Source organism: Typopeltis vanoorti, chromosome 3 (genome assembly GCF_054136105.1).
Source record: "Typopeltis vanoorti isolate ZY-2024b chromosome 3, IOZ_Tvanoo_1.0, whole genome shotgun sequence".
NCBI lineage: Eukaryota > Metazoa > Arthropoda > Arachnida > Uropygi > Thelyphonidae > Typopeltis > Typopeltis vanoorti.
Window position 1 is genome coordinate 80,341,852 of NC_143551.1, and position 23,948 is coordinate 80,365,799.

General features: G+C 36.8%; 1 protein-coding gene across 1 annotated transcript in view; it reads left to right on the plus strand.

Moving 5' to 3' along the window:
- The window catches only part of LOC150108313 (plexin-B-like), a 352,329-nt gene that overhangs the window by 44,599 nt on the left and 283,782 nt on the right, over positions 1–23,948 (plus strand). The gene's annotated exons all lie outside the window — the stretch shown is intronic.

Below are 23,948 nucleotides of genomic sequence, written 5' to 3' on the forward strand. Positions count from 1 at the left end.
CTTGGGTCTAACCATGGATGCACCGTACGAAGAACTTAATTTTAAACAGCTTCTGGCAATTTTTAAACACGCAGGAAATCTGCTTCACACAAAATGTCCAGGAAAGGTTGTAGTTCATGAAATAAAAGAAGTTGATACAGATGACTCTCAACTCTTAGAACTTCTTCAAGACAGCGCTAGCGAAATAGCAATAACTGCTGAGGATAATACCCTTACTGACCACACAGATTATCAGGAGGTTCGCGCTCGCAAAAAGCGCAAAACTGCAGCCTCTGAACCACCAAATGTGGATGAAATGGAAGAAGATGGCTCTGTCCTGGACTCTCCTACCTCCTCAAGGGAAAAGATACCCCCAATTATTCTGCGTGAAAAGAATAAATGGATGTCCCTAAGGACTACGATGTACAACTTACAGATATCATACAGCCAAGCAAAAAATGTCACAGACGGTATTAAAATCCAACCCAAGACAGTGATGGATTATCGACGGTTAACCTCTGAACTGAATACCAGAGGTATTCAGTACCACACTTTTTCACTGGGATCAGAAAAAAACTTGAAGGTAGTGATTAGAGGTGTATCTGAAGATGTTTCCACAAAAGAAATCACTGCAGATCTACACCAAGATTTACCACCCGTAAAGGTCAGCAGAATGACGAGGAAAGACAGGACTCCAATGCCACTAGTGTTAGTAGAGATCAGTCAAACCTACAAGCACATATATGATCTGACGTCCATTTGTGGACTGAAAATCACTATAGAACCATTAAGAAAAAGGGCTTCAACAGGGCAATGCCACAGATGTCAGAAGTTTGGTCACGCCCAGAAAATGTGTAAGGCTGAATTTAAATGCTTAAAATGTGGGGTCAGTCACCCAACAAATACATGCTCTAAGCTAAAATCCACCCCGGCTAAATGTGCCAACTGTGGCGGTCCTCACACTGCCAACTACAGAGGATGCGCACAATCCAAGAAATAGAAAATCAGAAGGAGGAACATACTCTTCCTCTCTTAGCGCACCTACATCAGAGACTACTTCACAGCCTCCTATAGTTCAACATAAAGGATCAGAAGCCCACTTGCTGAAATCTGAGGCCTCTAAAAGAACAACTCAGAAACAACAGTCTAGGACTTATGCGGATGTAACTCGCCCTAAACAGACATCCCTGGAACAGCCAACATCACATCCAAATCCTCTTCCTTGGCAAATATGCTGTTGGATTTTAGCAGATCCAACCCTTCACAAAGTTCTACTAACAGATTTCTAAAGGACACACAAGCTATTATTTCAGCGCTCACTAATGAACAGTAACAAAGTAAAACCAAAATCTCTAGAGATCATTACGTGGAACGCGAACGGCCTGAGGAGTAAGATTTTAGAACTTCAAAATTTCGTCCAAAGACATCAGCCAGATGTCCCTTTTACTAAATGAGACGCACTTAAGACCTTCAGACAACCCCAAAATTTGTGGATACCAACTGTACAGAGCTGATAGACTTTTCCACAGAGGAGGAGGCAAGGCAATTTTCATTAAAAATTTCATATCTCATCACTCCATAAACATCCCTCCTACCACCAACCTCGAGATCACCGGCATCGAGATTCTCACGAGTTCTGTCGGCAAATTAAAAATCTTTGCAGCATATCATCCTCCACATAAATCATCACTGTTCTCGGATTTGAACGCCATATTCGATACCGGAGAGCCTATCATTGTGGCAGGTGATTTAAATGCCAAGCATTCAACCTGGAATAGCCGTTCCACCAACAAAAATGGACAGATACTACATTACTATGCTGGTTTCAACAACCTTCTTGTAATAGGTCCCGCTGATCCCACCCATCACAACACTTATGGTCGGGCTGATGTGTTGGACATAGCCATATTGCAGCACATCAGACTTCAATACAATTTAATGACGATTAACGATCTGTCATCAGACCATAACCCAATACGATTAAAATTGGGAAACCTTGAAAAATTATCCCCCCCCCCCTCACTCATTCATTCCTTGGGAAAGGCTCTCCAAGGTACTTCCAAAATATATTGGTCCTGTTCCCATCATTAAATCAAAAGAGGAAATTGAAATAGCTGTTAAAAATTTAACAGAACAGATTAAAGCAGCCTGTGCAGCAGTTACTACCCGCAAGTCCAACCACTTGCCAGAAGATATTATGAATCTTATTAGAGAAAAAAATAAGGCAAGAAAAAGATACCACAACACCAGGGCGCAGCAAGACAAACGGATCTTGAACAGGTTCAACTCTGCAGTGAGAGATGCCCTTGCAGCCCATAGAACTCAACTTTGAGAAGAAAAACTAACCTCCATCTCTACTGATAACCACTCCATATGGAATCTCATCCGAAAGATTAAAAACAGAAATAAACCTCTTCCCCCCCCCCCCCTCCAAACAGATTCAGGTCTCATCCACACGGATTCTGATAAAGCTGAAGCAATAGCAAATCATCTTGAAAAACAATGTAAACCTGCATACGATCACCTCGATTTCCATATATACAAGATCCACCGTAATGTCAGATATTCACTCAATTCTGCTCTTACATATTCCACTCAAATTGCACCCACCTCACCTGCTGAAATATATGCTATTATTAAGAAGTTCAAGAACAAAAAAGGCTCCTGTACCCGATGGTATCTCTAACAAAGTAATAAAGCTTCTACCACGTAGAGCTATTGTCCATCTGACAAATATAATTAACTCCATCCTTCACTACAAACATTTCCCTTCCTACTGGAAACTGGCGGACATAATACCGATCCATAAACCTGGAAAAGATCCCAGATTGCCTCAAAATTACAGACCAATCAGCCTCATCTCTAATCTCGGCAAAATTGCTGAGAAGGTAATTCTTACCAGACTTCAAGATTCAGTACTCCGTTTACATATCCTGCCTGAGGAGCAGTTTGGCTTCCGACAGTCGCACAGCACCATGCAGCAAAACACAGATTGGTGGAACACATCGTCACGAGTTTTAACTGGCGTCAATGTACTGGGGCTGTTTTCCTTGACATAGCAGTGCATTTGACAAGGTTTGGCATTTGGTTTGCTATACAAACTGATATCATCTGGTGTACCAATCGGAATCATTCATCTTATAAAGGCATACCTCTACGATAGGCGCATGCAAGTCAGGATGTGTGGGGTAGTCTCGACACAAAAACGCATCTTGGCTGGAGTTCCACAAGGATTCTTACTAGCACCAATCCTATTCTCTTTATACTTGTATGATATACCACACAACCCATTATCTTCAATTAAAACCCTATACGCTGACGATACAGCGATATTAGCCAGATCTTTAAAGCCTCACCTAGCCATCAAGAAACTGCAAGAAAACCTACTGCTAATCGAACAATATTTCTGCAAATGGCGACTCCAAGTGAATCCTCTGAAGAGCGTAGCCGTTCTATTCTCTAGAAGATCAGTGTTTCCTAAAGAAGATATTCTCTTTTTCAACACTAAAATTCCTTGGAAAACTGAGATCAAATATCTTGGTGTAACACTGGACAGAAAATTGACTTTCAGCTCCCATATCAAGACTCTCTGTGCAAACACATCAAAATCCATAGCCTAGCTCTATCCGCTAATTAACAGAAACAGTAAGCTGAGCACCAGAATCAAACTTCTCATATACAAACTGATGGTTCGTCCAATACTCACCTACGCTTCACCGGCCTGGAGTCATACTTCAAATTCTAAGTCTGGCTGCAGATTATGACGCAATGGATTATTTTAAACATAAAATACCTAAAGCCATCCTAAACTTCAACACTGAGGACTAATCTCCTAGCCCACTCAGGGCGAGCAATTGGCTCATAAACTTTCTCCACTCACAGTTTCTCTCAAGATAGCCGGGAATATGAAAAGCTTTTGCTTCACCCCTTATGTCAGTAAAGTTGATAGTTGCATTGGATATCAACGCTCTCGTGTAGGCGACTATCAGAGCATTGTGCAATATATGATACTCTAAAATCGAATATTTTAGAGTATCATATATTGTACAAAAATGGTCCAATTTAATCAAAATCCCTTAACAAACATTTATATTGGCAGCTGGACCAATAAGCAATTATTCATTGTTATGGAATCATCTAAAATGAATACCGAAGCCATTTTTGCATAGTTTGATCAAGATTCATTAGGTCCTAGATAGCCGACTTGCTTGTCCCAGTTAATGATAGCGTGTCCATCCTTTAACCAACAGGCTATGGGTTCGAATCCCACTGCAGGCATGGATGTTTGCGAATGTCTTTAGGTGGAAAATGAATGAACTGAAAATGAAAATGGTGGTGGGAACCACCATCCCACTTAATGGAGGCCTGAAATGGTTAAAAAAATACCGTTTGATCTCTAGATTAGATTTAGTCTTATCCCACCCATTGTATTAAAAACATGCTTCAAGCTTACAACCTTTCGCGGGCGAGACTCAGGTAAAAAAAAAAAAAGAAAATAAATTAAACAACTGGAATAGTTTGAAATCCACAAAACATATTTATCTTGGGTATGCTAAAGTTCAAATGATCTGGGAACTCTTGCTTCTAGAGATCAAACAAGATTCTTCCCCTACTTTTTTATTTATATTAATCCCCAATAAGGGGACTAATATAAAAAAAAAAAAGTAGGGGAAGTCTCATCACTCAATGTGAGACTGTCGAGTGACAGTCTCACATTGGGTGATGAGACTCGTCTGCCAGCTAAAAAAATATCCAGATTATGATGGGCTTCTCGGATTTACATTGAAGTCAAACAAGTATACACTCGGCCAATAAGGTTGACTTTCTGCGTGTCACGTTGTCAAACTGATTTCTACTGGTTATTTTTCTACTGGTTATGAGTAAATAAAAATAAAATTTTTATTTACTTTCTCTAAAAAATAAGTGCCATCTTATTAAAAAAGGTGAGTTAGTTGCCGAGGAAGCAGCAGGTTGGCAATGATTAGTTAAGATTAATTCATATTTATCAATATTAATATTAATTTATCAATAATATTTTTTTAGATACTAGCAGCTTATAAATTGCAGGTAAACTACTTTCTTCAGTAAACATCGATCCTTCATTTTTTCCCCACACTATGTTTTTTATGAGATAAAACTAATGCACTTTATGACTTGTTCTTCGTTAACTAATTCTGGATTATGTTTTTGAAATATTCCCCCCCCCCCCAAAGTTGTCTATATAATAAAAGGGATTCAAATTTGCAACCTTTTCACTCGGCAGTATTGGGATATTGCATACATTACGTTAGAGAGGATCACATCCGTTAATTATGGGCTTGGTTAATCGCATATTAGGAAATTGTAAAAAAGCAGGGACACGCACATAATGCACATTATATTAATAACTTTATTATTCGAAGCAAGGATTAAGTTGAGTAAATTAGTTCGCCAAGGATTAGTGTAATATTGTTCGGTGCTTCTCTGCTAGAATATTAGTATTTAAAAAAAAGAAAAAAAAAATCCGCTATTTTTGTAACCAACGACGAAGAGTTTATTAAGAATATATTTAAGATTTTTATCTTTGGTTTCTTAAGTTGCATAATTCTCCTCGTGAGCATATAAGCTGTATTTATTTTTGAGATGCTCAGTCCAAGAATTCTTTGGAATAGAAAAGAGCATAATCTTAAAATGATGCAGACCTTGAATAGGAGTTTTAAATTAAGAAAATAATCTAAGATTTAATGACGTAGGGGGAAAACACTTTCTCTTTCACAAAACTAAGTAAAGGTGGCAATCTTAAGTGTTCCGCAAAACTACATTGCTAATGATCGGATTTTTTTTTTAAAGAACAACTTCTAGGCAATAAGAATTTCAAGGGTGTCCTTGAAAAATGGAATGCTGAAGACGGGGACTTTAGAGGAGTAAGGATATCTTCTTATTGAGTTAGCTTCAGGATCACAACAGACCTTAACATGACCTGTTTTTTTCTTTAATTAAAGATAGCGTCATGAGTACTACCATAAAAGCTAGACTCCGTAGCCTGGTGGATTTCGACGATGCCCGTTGGCTGGAAGGTTCAAATCTCGTCCAAGATGCAAAAAAACTTTTATCAGGGCCTTCAGTTGAAGGTAATTTACCCTGTCATAGGGTAAAGAGTCTTTTTCCGGAAACTTGGGTGTTTCGTCCAGCAACTAGACAAACACACGCAATTTACAGACAAAAATACATTACAACCTTATATTGGTTTCATAAGATGATGCCGTACCCCTTTATGTAGGTCTCCCAGCCGCTGAACTGTCATACTAACTAACCAGATAAGCATGCATTCATATTCAAACTAATTGGGGCAATGTACATGAATTACATAGGGAGAGTTCGAATTTTTGATAGTAATGTGTCTACTCTGCCCTTCTTTTAAAATCCTAAATATGTTTAGACCTAAAAGACATTCCGAAAATCACTAAATGCCCTTTGACTCGGTAATAAACCACCTGGATACTCTGGTATCTTGATATACGGTATCTGTGTTCATAATACAGATTGCGTTATCAAGTACGTATTACAGTTAACTTATACAGAACACCAGAACACATTTTCATATACTGTTTGAGTTTCCTTGAAAAAAAGCAACCATCGCCTTATTATTCGAAGCCATTTAGCAAATGAATTCATCTAACAGACATTTTTCAATGACGTTTATCCACCTAAATTACTAGTTTAGCCTATCTGTAGGAATAAAAGATAACTTGTATGGACCGAAGTTAGGCCTAACTGAATGCATTCTTAAGGTATTCATTCTGGTATTTGGTTTCCTCTAAAAATCGAATGTTCTCTTCGTAGGTGGCACGATGACATAGTGTGACAAAATAAATAAAGGTCGCCCCTGAAATCCACGTTTCTGTCTAAACTGGCCATTTACAACAACGAGTTCTGACGTAGACTGGAAGTATTTTAAAAATATATTAACGATCTGTATGCTTAGCCCTGTTGTTCTAAGTCCTGCTCTCCACTGGAATGCATTCAACTTAGGTCATCCGTAACAGAAGGAATGACTGGCTCATTAGTCAAGTCTAAGCAGAGAAACGGTGCTGGGGATGGCGTTACCAGCTGCATATGCCAGCGGTGTGACAGCGATAACAGCCCTCAGATTGTTATTCATCCTTGAGCTGCAGGAATGCTAGTGACGTGTTCGAGAGAGGAACATCATTTATCTTACGTCCTACTTCCCATGAGGGGAGGCAATGGGCCAGGGTCACTCCGTAAAGTTTCCTTCGACTTCGGGTAGTACACGTTGTCCACCAGGGGGATCTCCCTACCTCCCTTTTGTACTCAAAGTCATATTTTCCACTCGTAAGTCACTGTTAATGTTAGTCAATTAAGCACGCGATACTGCTCCTTCCTTCTGACTTTTGGCTGCTTCCAAAGGAACTTGAAAGGGAAACGGCGCGTTCTTTAGGAGGAAGGCATCGTAAAGTAAGCGTCGTCATGAACCTTCGCTGAACGATGTTGAAAAGGGAAATGGAGGTACCGAGCGAAAATTTTACCCGACCTTTTAACTCTCCAGCAGTAGAAGCACAAATTGGATACGATTGTGGAGCGAGATGTCGGGTTCGAAGACATTGTCCGACAGGTGGCGCCTCGTGCACACGCCTTCTTTTGTAATCCAAAGTTATATTTTCACGGTAGGATGATTAATGTGCTTCGGTTTAAACTTGCGATCGTTCTGCCCTCTTACGTATACCTTTGGATTTATGAAGAATGACGGCCATTTTGAAAGAAGTTTCCAATTGCTTTCCAAAAGCTGTTTTTCAAAGCAACTGAATTCAGAGTTTGTTGTTGCTTTACGCTATTTCGACAGATATTATGAACTGTTAGGATATAGATGTGTTGGGAATGCAAACGGTGGGATAGTAACTACTATTTCTTATGCTATTATTTATGATTTTTTTTTTAATTACTAAACATTTTGGTCATGAGCGCTTTATCTGCAAATATAGTGACATTATTCCTAATGAAATTATCCAAAACTTTTTGTTGTGCTGGTTTCTGCTAGCAGATCTAGTTATCATAACTTTTGGCAACGTTCTGTATACTGTTCGATTAGTATGTCGTTTCAAATTACCAGCATCGCATTTTGAGAATTACACTACTAAGCATTTTCATTGGTCCAATAATGCTTATCGGTTGCCGATAACTGCTGCCTTGGCATTATTGCATCATTAACACGGCCATTTTATTATTTAATATTTAGTCAATACTAACACAATTGATTACGTGGATACCACTGTACTTTTATCAACAACGTAACCGAGACGATTTCGACACTAGCTAAGAATTCTTAGCAAGTTTTAAATGCGCATGCTTCGTGACAAAACAATGTAGAATTTATACGTCATCACTAACGAAATAGACAAAAAAAAAAAAAATCACTCAGACTAGCACGTTGCGGTAGAAACAAACAAACAAAAAAAGTATTCACAAGTGTTATAAAAACCCATTGGGGTCACCTAAAACAGAGGGAACTCCTTGCAATCGTTAAGAGAAAAAATAGATTAAAAAATGTATTTGGAAAATAAGCCTTCACTGTTGTTGTCCATCAGATACAGGAAGAAGGGAGGAGACGATAAAAAAAAAAAAAAATCTCGATAACGATGCAAAGTAGGTGGACCTCATGACCAAACATTTACTGTAGAATATTTACCGTAGCGTTTTCTGTGGAAAAGTCTGTGAGCATATTCTATCAGCTCAACTATAGATTGCGCCGTGTGATGACCTACATACGGCCTTAGATATATCCTACCTTCGGCTGATAGCTATCCGTAGCCACTTGGTTTCTTGACGTCCCTAGAGAATCAAGGTAGTCAGATAGGAGCGCTTGTTATGTAAATGATCGTGGGGAACCAAGGATAAAGAATTCTTTACAATAATATTTTTTTTTTTAAAATACATAGTGTGTGAGATTATACTATGCACCGCATTCTGGACTAGAATTGTCTAGGAATGTTCAGATATTTTTTACTTCTTCAAGAAAAAATATGAATCATCGCACCCACGGGAACACCATTTAAGAAACCTATTAATTCCCATGAGGCAACTCGTGTGAAGAAATATAATCCACAAGGTGTTTCTTCTTACGTCACTTCCGGTTGAAATTAAAAAATCAACTGGATGAAAAGATAGATTGCAAAAAAAAATTAAATAATAAATAAAAACAGATGCATTCGTATGTGGTTGGTATTGTTTTATAGTGTGAGAACCAATTAATTTAGCACTCCATTTTCCTATTTATCGATATTTCAGATCTTAATTATAACTGCAAGTGATTTAACAAAAAAAAGCAATTAAAACTTCCATTTAAAAATAACATGCGATATATTTTTATTGACAAGTTCCTTTTTTCACTGATATATACAAAGATGTATTGTTTGGCACGCGACTTTTTTTTTTTTTTTCAAATCTGGCGGTCTGTTACGTACTAGAATCATTTATCTTCTGCCAGGTTCTCTGAATACCACTCGTAAATTGCGCATAATAGCTACCGCATGTCTGCCTTTCCACCAATTTCATACTCACTTTGTGTGGATTTCTTACTTACTGTGGCCGATTTCGTAGCGTGACATTCTGGCGTTCCTCGCATGACACACTTTTACTTAGCAACTATACTTTCTGAAGTGTCTAACTCCCTTTGACGTTAACTCCCCAATGAGTTGTCGGTTTTCTTCTTTTTATAGCGTTAGTCAGCTATCCCGTCTCTTCTACACTGAACCCCCCACCCCTCCTCCCTCTCTCTCTCTCTCTCTTTCTCTTCTATGTTTCGAACAGTTCGTCTTACTCCCTCCTTGACCTACTCTTATCATCGTGTATACCAGCTGCTCTTGTAGACAGTACCACAGTCTTATTCCCATCATCAATCAAGCACTCATACAATACCCAAAGTCATCTGTTACCTGGTATTTCTAATATGCCGACATTTCATGTCATGTAAGATCTATTCCTTAGTAGGCGATTAAAGAAAATCATCATCGTAATAATCACTAGTTGGTTAGAGATAAAAGTTGAACTTGATATGTCAGAAATTGCCGTAGATGTTTCCATCTGAGAGCAATTACTGCAATTATGCCTTGCTGGATTGAGAACGAAGTTTTTTTTTTGCCCCTTCTTTTTTTTCCCCATTACATCTAACACACAAATTATTACTCATTATTCATAGCTGTGCAGGAAACCGTAAAAATTAAAAAAAAAATTAAAGAAACTTGTTTATGAAGAGAATTCACCTGATGATTGGAATAGGTCGTTATAACAATTGTTCGTTAAAAACCAGTTAATCTGGAAAGACAAAATGTGTTTGGAAATATGATGATTAATACAATACTTATTTATTTCACATTATAGTTTACATAATCATAAATTAAACAAAACAATGTATTTATCTTAGTTAATAGTTGACAAAACGAATCAGAAGAAAGTTTTGTATTGATAACTGTACGATTTAATTCGTCATTTTAAATGAGAACGGAACAAACATGGCGTATGTCTGTTGGTTGGGAAGGGGGGGGGTGTTAGTATACAATTCGTTTGTACTAAGCAATAAAAATTGTGTAATAAAGCAAGTGACATTAACTAAAAAATGTGATGAACAGGATGAACAAATGCAAAGAGTAAAAATTAAAAGAACATTGGAAAATGAACATATTAGAATTGAAACGTGAATGGCGGATATGATTAAAGAATAGTTTTTAGAGCTATATAGGGTCGTTATTTGATGTTAGTTTCGATTGATTTATAGTCCGTGTTGCAGTTTGTGACAATGACTCCATATTGGCAGATGCATTTACTTCAGAAAACAACGAAAAACGCTTGTTATAACCGAAAATGTATTTGTATATTTAACAATATTACATTGACCACTTAGACCATAGACCACAGGAAGAACTAGTAAAAGTGGCCTTCTTGCTATATGCGACATCGGACTATTGTGTGGTGGTGGTCCAGTTAAGTTGAGATTAAGCATAACGAATGTATATTGCCTTCTCTAGTGGCAAATGGTGTGGTTTCGCTTTCCTCTCTCTCTCTCTCTCTCTCTCTCTGTCTGTTACCTTTATGACAATACTACAATAGCAACTGTTTCGGGATGATTAGGGATACTGCTGTTATCTGTCACATCATTTGTACCTTCGGAATCCCAAGAGGAAGCTGCCGAATTATAGCGACCTATTCCATCACGGTAAAGGATCCGATATCCAGGAGCATTCACATCTATTTTAAGCCGCTTAGCGATTACCAGTTTCAGACCACGTGGGCAATGCAACATCTATTAGCATCGACTAATCTCAGCCATCAGTTTAGCATTTGACAGTCGAAATACGCGGAGAAATCTCAAATAAGTAGTTCAGTTGAAATCTATCGGGAATTAATTTTATTCTTTCTTATAAAACGGAGTATTAGAAGACGCTCGGTTGAGAAGGGAACATTCTTTTCAACAAAGTATTGATTGGTCGTTTTCCTAAGGCGTGATCCGTCTCCGATACCTAGTCTAAAGGAGGGGAGAATATTTCTTTTTTTTCCCCCTGCCTTCCCAAATAAATGCCTAATACCGAAGGCTATAATTTGCCGAGTGTGTAGCCCACAATTTTCTAACATGCGTGCTTGTAACACTGTAGAAACAAAATGGTCACTTAGTTGGTCATTGGCAATTAGTCTTGTAAGCCTTCGCATCAAGGTTTAGGTCGTGATGTGAATGTATCCCCCGTTTGGTTCCCTCCCCCTTCTTGACTTTCTCATTCCGTTAGTTTATATTCATATTTGCAGCTGCCCTTAGTTATGAAAGCCATTGGTTTTTCTCACTTATAAACATGATTGTATCCTAGTGGAGGCACACATCTGTGGCATTTCCCTCCCTCCCCTGTTGTTGTTGCTTCTTCATCCCCCCCTTTTCCCCCCAGTCTCTATTATTAGCCAACGGTCGTGTTCCATATAATCGCCTACATACTTTTGGTTAGTCTGAGGCACCGGAGATAAGGTCAAATGTTGAGTATGTCCAGCCCTCGCGCGCACAAGCGACCCTTTATCCGAACTATCGACTTGAACTATTATTCACGCTTGGATATTGATAAGACGAGTATGGAGACAATCTGAACATTTTATCTCAAGTGGTTGGATAGGCAACTGTTTTGACCAAGACATCTCTCTCTTTTCTTGTTCTGATCTTTCGTCTGTCTGCCTCGGGCGTTGCTCTAAAAGCCTATCTTGCAATTCGTAGAGGTTTTTTAATTTTCACAAAATCTATTTCACCCGTAATATTATTAATATGAATTATGTACTTTAATCTACTGCCTCATTTTTTTCTCGTTTGCTAACCCTAAAATGCTTATTGAAAAACGTATACTTTTGAATTATGAGCCATACTTCATGTTCACACATATCATTTTTTTTTTTTTTTGTTTATCTCGCGAGCACTTTGGAAGGGTTATGATAAAAAAAGAAGATAAATTTAACTGAATCGTCTATAACCGTGACCACTAAATACCAACGACTACAGCGCGCGCTTTTTAACCACTCCCTTTTTTTTTTTTTTTTCTCTCTCATAAGGAAGATTCTATTACGATATCTAAGTGAATAAAAAAGGATAAAAGACTCTCCTAATAAATTGATAAAAATTAAAAAATAAATACTACTTTATAATTAGAATGATTTCTGTATTTTTTTTTAGCAAGTTACATTACGTGCTGTTCTATTTGACATGATTTTGATAACAAATAAAGACCAAAATTATGTAGGAAATGAATTTCGACATTTAAATAGAAAAATTGCATTATTTGGCTTTCGTGGTTGCTTAGATTGAGTTGTGGCCCAGATTTCTTATGTGTCTCTTTCTTTTCTGAACAATATTAGATTAAGTTTTGAAATAGCGACCTATTTCGAGTTCTATCTGTGCTTGTAACTGCCGTTTGGTTTTTTTTTCAACCTGGATAGTTTTTAGTACTAGATTGCAAGATTCCTTTTTTTGTTCTTTTCTTAGGGACGAAATATTTAAGTCTTTTAGAGATAGAACTAACATCCAAAAAATGACATAAATTTTCGCATAAATGGACGTTTCTTTTTATGTTGGTGATGATTCGAAATCTTATTATCTCTTGCATCAAATTTATAAGCAATGGAGATGATTTTGTTGCAATTTTCGAATATATAGCAATTTTTATGGAATACAGTGACACGCAATTAATTTAACTTTTTTTTTTTTTTTTTTTTTTTTTTTTTTTTTTTTTGCGCGAGCTAGTTTATTTCAACAAATAAAGCTCAACTCGAAAAAATAGTGTCTCCTTTTGTAGTGCTTTTCAATAAATTCAAATTCCAAATTAAGATCGAATAAAGATGCAAAGGTTTAATGTAACCAATATTATCTTGTCTATTACAAAAAAAAAAAAAAAAAAAAAAAAAAAAAAAAAAAAAAAAACTCATTCCAGGATTCAAAGAAAAAAAAAAAAAAAATAAATTAAACCGATTCCAGGATTAAAAGTAAAAAAAAAAAAAAATATATATATATATATTAATTTCGATTGACAGACTGATTCTGGTTTATTTTTACTTTATTTACTTTTAAATAAAATAACTTTTTTTTAGCGTTAAAAAAACGGACAAAATAGCTATCGATATCTCGCCGTCCAAGGTAAATTGAGTATTCTAGCCAAGATAATCTAAAGTTTGCGAAGAAACATTGACTCCTGTTCTCTCAATAGCAAGTTTTTGTTCGACGTGCCATGAGATGTATTAGAAAACCGCGGTCGCTAACAATTTTCTGGTTGCACCCTGCACTTTCCCTTGAGGTCGATGTAGCTCCACCACCCTCACTGACTATATTACTTTCCAAAACCCCGAGAGGACAGTCCAGAAAACGGAGAGTGAAGTCTGCTTAGTGCAGTGTAAAATTTATGGACAGTCTGGTGGGAAATAACAGGCTAAGAGGACAGAGGGACCTCGAACAATCTCGAGTTTAGTATACATGGCACGTGTCTTCAGAAATCCCCGTCCCTTTTCTAAAGACATGTTCGTAGTCGGAGGCGAGATACGACCCAGAAGGATCGATTGACGGCCGCTAGTCTCTATACTTTTATTGTGTCTTTATTGGGACTTAGAAAATGATTCAGCATAGCCGTCAACTGGGGCGGTCACTGTTATTGTCCAAGCGAGTGATGCTTTAATGCAAATCAGACAGTTGCATTGTTGGAAGTTTTCTTTTCTTGGACTTCTCTGAAACATCGATCCCAATCGGTGAAAACCATTCTCGTTTCCTCAACCCCCCCCTACCCTTTTTTTTTTTCTGTCCGAAGATTTAAAAAATGCATTTAAGATAAGAATGTACTTTCTTAAAAGGTTAAAGTAATCGGTTTACTTTAACTTTCCAAATCTTCCTTTAGATTGTTGTAGTTTGATTCGATCAAAACGTCTTTGGTCAATAAAAAGTTCCCAACCCTTTCCATCCATGCCTAAATGTAAGTTAGGAATTTGAAATAACGTATTAACAAGATATCAAAATAATGGAATTGATCATTGGTCAATTCCATTATTTTGATAACGGAATTGACCCAAAAGTCAATGGAATTGACTTTTGGGTGTGCCGTAGATGTGAATATTCTTTCGGTAAAATTGTACTTTTAAAAAGAATGTTTTCTATTTGTTTGCTTGTTTGTCTGATTTTCTCGTGATGTCCCAACACTAATTAAAGTACTTGTTCCAATTCTTTACACAGTTCGATCGATTGTATACTGTCTATTACATTTTCTGTTATATAATAGACAATGCAATGTATTATCTATCGTAGACGTCATCATTAAATCAATTATCAATGTACACATACCGGTCACTGAATTAGAACCCTTATGCGGATGTATGTAAACGTCAATTACGCATCATATAATGCAATATTCTTGGTCACTTGCGACACCACGTGTTCTAGGCAATTATTTAAGAATCCTGTTGATCAATAATCGTCAACAGTGTTTGATCACAATGGAAAAAAAAAAACAAAAGATCTTTCGGAGTTCGATAAAGAGCTTATTGTGAGTGCCCGTCTGACTGAAACCACGATTTCGTAAACAGCAGAGCTGACTGATTTCTCAACAAATGAGATATCCTGAGTGTTTAATCAGTGGAAAAACAATCGACGTTGTTTCTCTAAAAGGTGTAATCGTAGTCAGTCTATCAGGAACGAGATCGCCGTCGTCTGAAAAGACTTGTACGCACAAACGGAGTTCCCGTGGACAGCCATTGACTGAAACATTTAATGAGGGCAGCTCCCGATCCATATCTCACCGATGTATGCGTAGGGAATTGAAGAGAATCGGTATTGGCAGTCGCGTGCCTATAAGTGATATAAAATTTTCAAATTCATTGGCCAACAGATGTAACTACACATAATAAAATGTATTGTAGATCTACAGTTCAGTTGGATCTATTGTAAGCATTTGTCGACCTACAGTTGTATCTACTCTTGACATCATTATTAAACCATTACAAAGATTGTGTAAACAATCAACACTGACTGATCGCACTCGCATACTCAGACATAAGTAGGGTAACAAGAACGCAGACTGACATATATATTCCATTCCCCAACCCCCGAAAAACTTCTAATATCTTAAGATGTTTATTGATTTTTAATGTTCGATTTTCATGACCATATTTCTACCCTTCTTTTGGGTCTCGATTCGATCAAACTCTAAAATGAAGGTTTAGTAATGAATGAATCACATAAAAGCAACTGTAATTAGTATTTGTGCAATAAAAACATTCTTACGCTTGGATCACAGACTGGGAAAGCCACCAGTTTTCACCAAGAGAATTTAATTATAAGAAAAAGACTGGCAGTCTGTGCATTGCACAATGGTGATATTTGCATTTGCAATTAATGGTTTCGGTAAATTTAATGTGGATGATAGAGACAAAGAAAACTAACCAAATAATAGCGAGGTATTTTTTTATATTTTTTTTACGTAAGTGTTTTTCTTTCTTTTGTGGAAAAAAAAAAGGGTAGTTGAAAAGAAAACACACGCGCGCACACACACACACATATATAAAAACTGTAGCTTCTAAATCCTTTATAAAAAAAAAAAATTAAATAACCCCATCCATTCGTCTATCAAGTATTAAAAAAATAATAAAAAATAGACCCCATTAATTAAAACTATCCACAAAAAAACTTGGCTTTTTCAAGCCATTTTTATTTCTTGGGTAAAAAAAAAAAAAAAAAAAAAAAAAAAAACTCTTCACATACGCTGAAAATGCATCAAGTTCTTTTGTATGGAGTAGTTGGAGGGAGGGAATAATTGAACATTGTTTAGTATGCGAATAATAAAAAGAAATGTTAATACGTCTTGATATAAACTTTATTTAAAAGTTTTACGTAATGGTAAAAAGAATGTAAACAACGGTTGGTTATTTTAGTACTTCTATTTGCTGGCAGGTGTCGCTGTTTGCAAAAGATTTGTCGTATTTCTTCTGAGCTTAATAAAAGTGCCCGTTTATAGAGGCAAGCATTCGCCCAAACAGCCTACCTATCTACTAATACTTTACGTTCCATCTTCAAATTGTCCACTCCAACATTCCTTCTTGGCTCAAGAACAGTTCTCAAGATTCTTTCACGGTACATTCCTTAAAAACACGCTCTTTGGCATCATTCTTCTCCCCCCCCCCTCATCCTCCACATTCAACCCCCCGGTGGAAACATTACTATTATTAACAGACATGAAACAATATATTATTAACAATGGCTCCATTTTAGCGATAAATGTAGTGTTAAAAACTGTATACAGTCTGCGTTTCTTATTTTTTTTTTAACTGTTCGTTTTTCTCTTATCTAACTACCGATGTAGCCAAGGCAGTTCGCGCGTCAAAATATACCATGGAAAAGTGATTATGTAAATGATCATGTTTATGAGCGTACCTCATCACTTTTCTAACTCACATGACTCTACGATATTCATACACCTGTAGAAGCGATGTGATAGATGCAAAAGCAAGTTACGTAGCGTGGGTGAATAAACACACCAGACTCCATCATTACACGTAGAAATATAAACAGGCAAGAGAATGATTAACATAGGGATTAGTTCGAGCTGTTAGACATGCCATCAAAGACAGACAGATGAGATATGACTACAAACTTATGTAAGCAGTAATCTTGCTTATATATACATAAATATATTTTAAAAAAAAAATCTCCGCACTTTTCTGAGTAGGAGAAGCTCTTGAGTGAAGTAAATCCTAGTTATTTATCCATGTTTGATGTATTAAATGTGGTTAGAAATACGAGTCACTTTTAAAACTAAAATATTTGCGATTCTTCGCCATTTTACATTACTAGTAGTTTCGTGTAAGCTTCGATCAGATAGATGAAGTGGGAGGGAAGGAATTGTACCCACCAAACATACTTCTTGCTTCGCCGGGTAGCGCCTGCGGTTGCCATAGTAACTGTTATTAAAAGGCTGTAACAGTTGATGTTTGAATAATCACCACTTAGTTATTGCTTCTGTATCAATAAGTACAGAGAGAGAGAGAGATAACACAAATTATTGCCAACTGTTGATTATCGTTCGTCGTTTACATTCGCTGCCAAACTTCGAACTTCTCTAAGCATGAATTATGACGTCATATGTAGTTGGAAGGTTCTGTCATAACGGTTATAATATACGTGTCGACACGACTGTAGCAATAATAACACTGAAGTGCTATATTAAACGCGTTTAATGTAAGAGTAGAATCATTTCGTCAATTCTGCACTAAAGAGGATTACTATGTTTCAGTTTGGGTTAGAAGTACCGCAAAATTGTATCCATGGCTTTGATTACAATAAAACCGTTTATGTATTTGTTATATTTCAACAATTAGTCACAGATTGTAGATTTCCAAATGAATTCAGGTGTTTGAACAAACTTCATTGTTGAGGAAACAATATTTAAAACATATGCTATTATTATGAAAAATTACATTGTATATTTCCAAAAAAAAAAAAAAAGTAAATTAAATGAAATAGACTGATTTTTTTGCCGCTAGGCGTCTCTTTTGTTAAACCTATCTCGAGGCTTTTTTCACATTATTTTTAATGGATTTCGTCTTTCGAGTTTAACAATACTACTAATAAATTAAACTGTGCTGTTTTGTTAAATATTTATATCTCCAAGATAGCATCGAGCTTATAAAATGCTTGGAAGAAATTTAATTAGCGTGGTTGCTAGAAAAGTGTCTTAGGAAAAGTATAATAGCTTTTCAGTTTTAAAAATATTTTCAACCGTAGCTACCTTACTAAACACGTGTGGGATGTGTGTGTGTGTGTGCGCGCGCACGCGCGCGCGCTGGTAGCATTAAAAGAAACACTAAAATCACTTGGCAACCCTTAATTATTTTTACTTTTTTTTACAAACTGAGGTGAATAGAAAGCGTGTGTTAGTTACAAAGTACTTGGAGTTTAGCAAAAGGAAGAGAAAAAAAAAGTAAAAATTCATACAATGAGCATAATTGAATCAAATTAGCACGGGGTAGTTGAAATGTTTCCAGCTGGACTCCATCCTACGATGTATAGGAGTCTATCCGAGCTGACTACAAGTAAAATTAATGTAGTATTCTCACGCTCTTTGCAGTCATTGATGGCGACACATACACAACTCTCAGTATATAATTCCTGTTTTACTGACATAAGGTTTTAATTTATTATTAAAACTTTAATTTTTTTTTTTTTTTTATTTCTTTCGCGACTACGGTTGTGTTTAGTTGAAAGCCATTTTATACTATCAGTGTAAAGAAGAAAAAAAAGTTTAACTTCAGCAATAATTTGGACAATGTCACCTTGTTCTGTTAGGATTGTAAAACGTTTTCTGTATGCAAGCGTGGGCGACAGCACACCCCATAAATCATGTAGCTTACGAGTGTACGATCTCGTATTTTATCCTGCGGATGTGTAAGTTAGGAGAGCAACTATACGCATTCATTAAAAACGTATTAGGGTTAAAGGTTATCCCTTCGCAATTTCTTCGTTCGGTGGGCATTATTTCGGAGATAATTGGCAAGAGAATTTGAATAATTTGAGAAAGTCACTTGGAAAGGTGGGGCATGACCGAAGAATACGCCCCGTAAGGGTCAACGATTCCTACACGTATAAGAACTGTCGGTGGGGAGGTTTCAAAAGAATCTTAATGTTGTTTAAGTTGGAGACTCGTCTTACATGACGGATTTCTTTATCAATCTCTTCAATATTGTCTGAAAATTTAATTAATATAAAAGATATAGAGAAGGGGGGGGGAGATAATGAAAAATCTTTTTCATTATCTATCGAGAATAACACAAAATCGCGTTGTAAAAAATCTGTGTATTCCTCAATGAAAAATTTCACTCCAAAATGATTTTTTTTTTTCGTTTATGTTTCCATTAGTTATATACTGTCTTGCCAGAAAATGAGAAAACTAACCCCTTTGTATCCAAGTGTTTTCGAAGCAGTCGATTAATGTTTTTAATGTTGAGAAAAGCTGATATCAGAGTAGGGACAACCATAGTAAGAACTGCTGACATTAGTAGATTGTCAAAAGCCATCGTAACAAAATATATATAAAAAAAATTGGTTAGAAGAGACATCTACTTCCGGTTTTCGGTAGAAGTAACTGTGGAGAAATAAGATACTACTAGACAAGAACAAAGAAGCTTTTATAAGAATTGTGAGTCCACTGTTAAACATTTGACTGATGACTTCAGTTCTGCCTTACTTGGGTTGATTGTTTGAACTACGCCAAAGCTTTTATAGTATTTACAACGTATTTATGACCTTTTCAATGCTGGTACTACTTCCATTTTCTTTCCTTCGTGTTTTAAAGCCTTTGATTCACTCTTGAAGGTGGCGTATGCTCAAAACAATCACGAAATATTCACAAAACAATCTTCAGGATTGTTTTGTGAATATAAACGTTACAAAGAAAGACTCCGTAGCTAAGATGGTTTCGAGGTAGGGTTTTTACGCCCGAAAAATCAGGTTTTCCGTCCTGAAAAGGGAATAACCTCTAATCGGGAGACTCAACTCATCTTGTATGGACAAGAATTGAATGGAACATGACAAAAAGTGTGTCCACTGATAACTATGGAGGGATAAATCGCTAACCATGTATTTAAATAATATTTCGGATCATATACAAATAGTCAAGTTACAAAACCACTCACAATGTTTGCTGTCATACCAATTTTTCCCCCAAACTTAATGCTCCTTCGCCGGTCTTAATTTCGGAACAATACCAAATGCATTATTACATAACAACCAACAGATTTGTAATCTTGGCTACAAGAGACTGAAGTGAAACGAGATCTTATATTGTTTGCATTGACAATAGCTTGTCTTGTATGTCACTCTCAGCAGTGCCACTGGCCAGTGTGGTATATCAGAGAAACGAAATCAACTAGTACTTTGTGTATCAGACCTCGCACATAAGTGAACGCATAAAGAAAACAACAATAAAGTGCTGGACAACACAGACGATTATAAATTCAGAAACGGGCATAGGAAGATACATTATAAATAGCAGTGGAGTCGATACATAAGATAGGAGGTTATAAATAGATAAATGGACAAGGGTATACACACACACGCACACGAGAGAGAGAGAGGTTATAAATAGCCGGACAGGTAAATACATAGGGGGAAAGACTGAGAAAAAAAACAGTTATAAATAGCTAGACAAGTAGATATATACAGAAGAAAGAATGAATGATTAGATGAATGAGGAAAGACAAATTATAAATATCTGTACTGGGGTGGGGGGGTGCAAAATTGTTAACTGCCATTTCACTTGGTTTACACGTGCGAGGAAGGGATCATATTTTGCAAACGAAGCATTGGAAAACTACGGTGGATGTGAGAGAATGCCACTCATCATGACGTAACAAGTGGGGTAATAGGGCAGGACATTATCCATGGAAAGGGCACGAAAATATTTGTGTTAAATTCATAGACTCTTCCTCTAATATTTGCTAATACCTATATAGTTAATGGTACTTATATAGTGGGGCATTTACAGACAGAACAAAATCTGCTATCTGCGTCAAGATATCAAAATCACGAAATGATTACAATGAAAACTACGATCTAAGAGTTTCATAGTGTGTGAAACTCTTAGATCGTAAATTTCGATCTCAGAGTTTCGCATACTGGCTGTAAAATAATAAGGGATTTTTATCCCCTTAATTTAATGATTTAAAAGTATCAGCAGGACTGCTAAAGTGATTAAAAACATTTACTGCATACATCACGACACCATAAAACCCTATGCTAATTTTGAGCCGAGATAAAATATTGCGTGCACAACATAATTGCCAATCTTTTCATACAGTCAACCATTACTAAATCATAAATAAATGATGAAAAGTAAACAATGCATTTATTACAATGAATACGTTCTTAAACATCGAAAAACGATATCTTCTTAATGAGTTTGTTTTTTATATAATTTCAAACTGATTTAGACTAACCTGTCCATCCAAGAGCATAAATAATGGAAAGACAGAGAGGACGACTATAAATAAGAGAGAGAGAGAACAAATGTGATAGATAGATAGATAGATTGGTAGATAATAGATAAGAAAGATTGGGGAAGGTGAAAAAGCAGAGAATTTAGATATATAACTCGCCCGATTCACGAGAATGTTCAGCACACTCACAGATACCCATGCGCGCTTTAGGGTTCAATGTAGTCGGTGTTCACCTATTGCACGTACATGTCACCTAACTGTACCCTTTTCCTAGTGGAAAGGTAATGAAATCCCTAGACGGTGAAACTCATCGTGACGGCCTTTGTTGTCAGCAGCACCAAATCCGGGCTTCCTGGACTCCACCCTCTCTGTTTGGCAGGAACTAGTGGAAGGACAAAAGCAATTTGTCTGTGGTGGGTTGTGCTTCCATGGCAACCAGCGTACGAAGTAGACGTGTTAGACCACGCTCTTTATTAATAATTTTATTCTCTTGTAGCGAGGAGAGAAAACATACAAAGATTAATGGATTGACATATATACAGCAGCTCACGGATGTCTAGTCCTGTGTGAGCATGCGCAAATCTATCAGCAGCTTACTTACAACTGCTTGGAAAACAGAATTGACACCTCACAATGGGGACCTCACAGTAGGGTGTTAGTGATACCACTCGAGGTTTTTAATGGCAGTCAACGGAACCACAAAAAAAAAAAAAAAAAAAAAAAAAAAAAAACGAAACATAATCATCCCCCTCGGTTGTTTTTTTCCGTGAACGGGATACGTTTTAGTGGTTTGTGATCATGTTTTTTACCTCCACGAGACACATGCGTTTGCAACTACGATATTAAGTTTCTTGAGTAGTGTCTGAAGATGACGTTTGGTTGCACTTTTATAGGCCATATGATAACCCACAACGCCTTAGTTTCCCACGATGTAATAATCACGACACTCGTCTAACAACTGTTCCTTCTATGCTACACATCGCTTTTACTGGTTACATTTATGCACCATCTAGTTATTAGGGAAAATTAAATTTAAATTAATAATGATAACGCGTTTAATTTTGTATTATCCTTGTGTAGAGTGCAACCTCACTAAAGGTAAAACAGAAAACCAACAATGGGGGTCATAGAGGAAATCCGCCGAGTGCATAGCAAATAAAAAACACACAATCATTAGAAGGGAAGCCTGTAAAAGATTGTAATGAAGTTTACAGACTTCCCTGGATAGACATATATCCCCAGGGGAGGAGGTGTTGGGCTCCGTTTACTTGACGAAAACGCACACCGTGTTAAATATTGATGAATGAGGTATTTTGCCGGAGTTTCCGTTCGACTAGCTTTTCAATCAAGGGCTAGTGATAATCACTAGGTCGAAGTCTATAATTAGACAGCCGCTTATGAGCGGGTTGGGTCCGAGCCCATCTATACTCTTTCCTATAGTGCTTCGACGTCCACTGTAGGGGTTGTAAGAGTCAATCTCGTGACCAACTGGGGGGTGTTTTGCCTGTGAAGAATAATTATGTTACTTGAGACCACCCCGTACTGTCATTTGATTATTGTTTCAGTGAGGTTGTGAGCTAATAAATTAGCTTTACTGAGTAAACTTGTTCCTATTTTTATTCGGCTATTATACTTCACTTCGGTGGATAGTTAAGATAGGAAGTTGGTAATGAGTGCGATTTGCATACGATTATCATGATCGATGACTTTTGGTTGGCGATAACACTTTAACACTTAGCGAAAATAACTGTTTTCAACGTAAGAATGTCTTCACCCCCCCATCTCTTCAACTGCACGGACTTAAATAAGCAGGTAAAGTCTAATGAGTTGAGAGACTAAAGTTCAGTAAACCGTAGAAAGCAAAGAGCAAGTAACTAATGAAAGTTGGTAACCGACTATCATTATTTAGTTGCCACAACTGACCAAGCACTAATGACTAAATTCCAGTTAAATGGCCAAGTACTAATGGCTGATTTCCAGTTAACTGACCAAGTACTGTTGGCCAAATTCCAGTTAAATGGCCAAGTTCTAAAGATTAAATTCAAAGTAAATGGCCAAGTACAAATAACTGTTCGTATTTGGCCATTTATCTGGAATTTTGTCAACAGTTCTTGCATTCGCATTTGACATTTAAATGTTAATTAGGCTTCCAGTTCTTGTATGCGTACTTGGCCATTAAAATTCTAATTTCACCAGCCGTACGTACATACAATTTAAGAAAATGAATAACGTGGTTGCCTAAATGATTATAATTTAAGTTAATTTATCGTTCCCTCTCTACCAGTCCATATCTATCTATCTTGCATTTCTATCTATTTATCTATCCATCGGTAGACGTTCCTTTTTTTTTCGAACACACACTGTATCACTATCCTAGTGTCTATACACCCTATATGGAAGTCCCAGTGACTCCATGGACATTATGCTTTTTAATCCCTGTTCCTAACAAAGTTGCCATCGATCTTTTCCCCCTAGCCGATTCTGTCTAG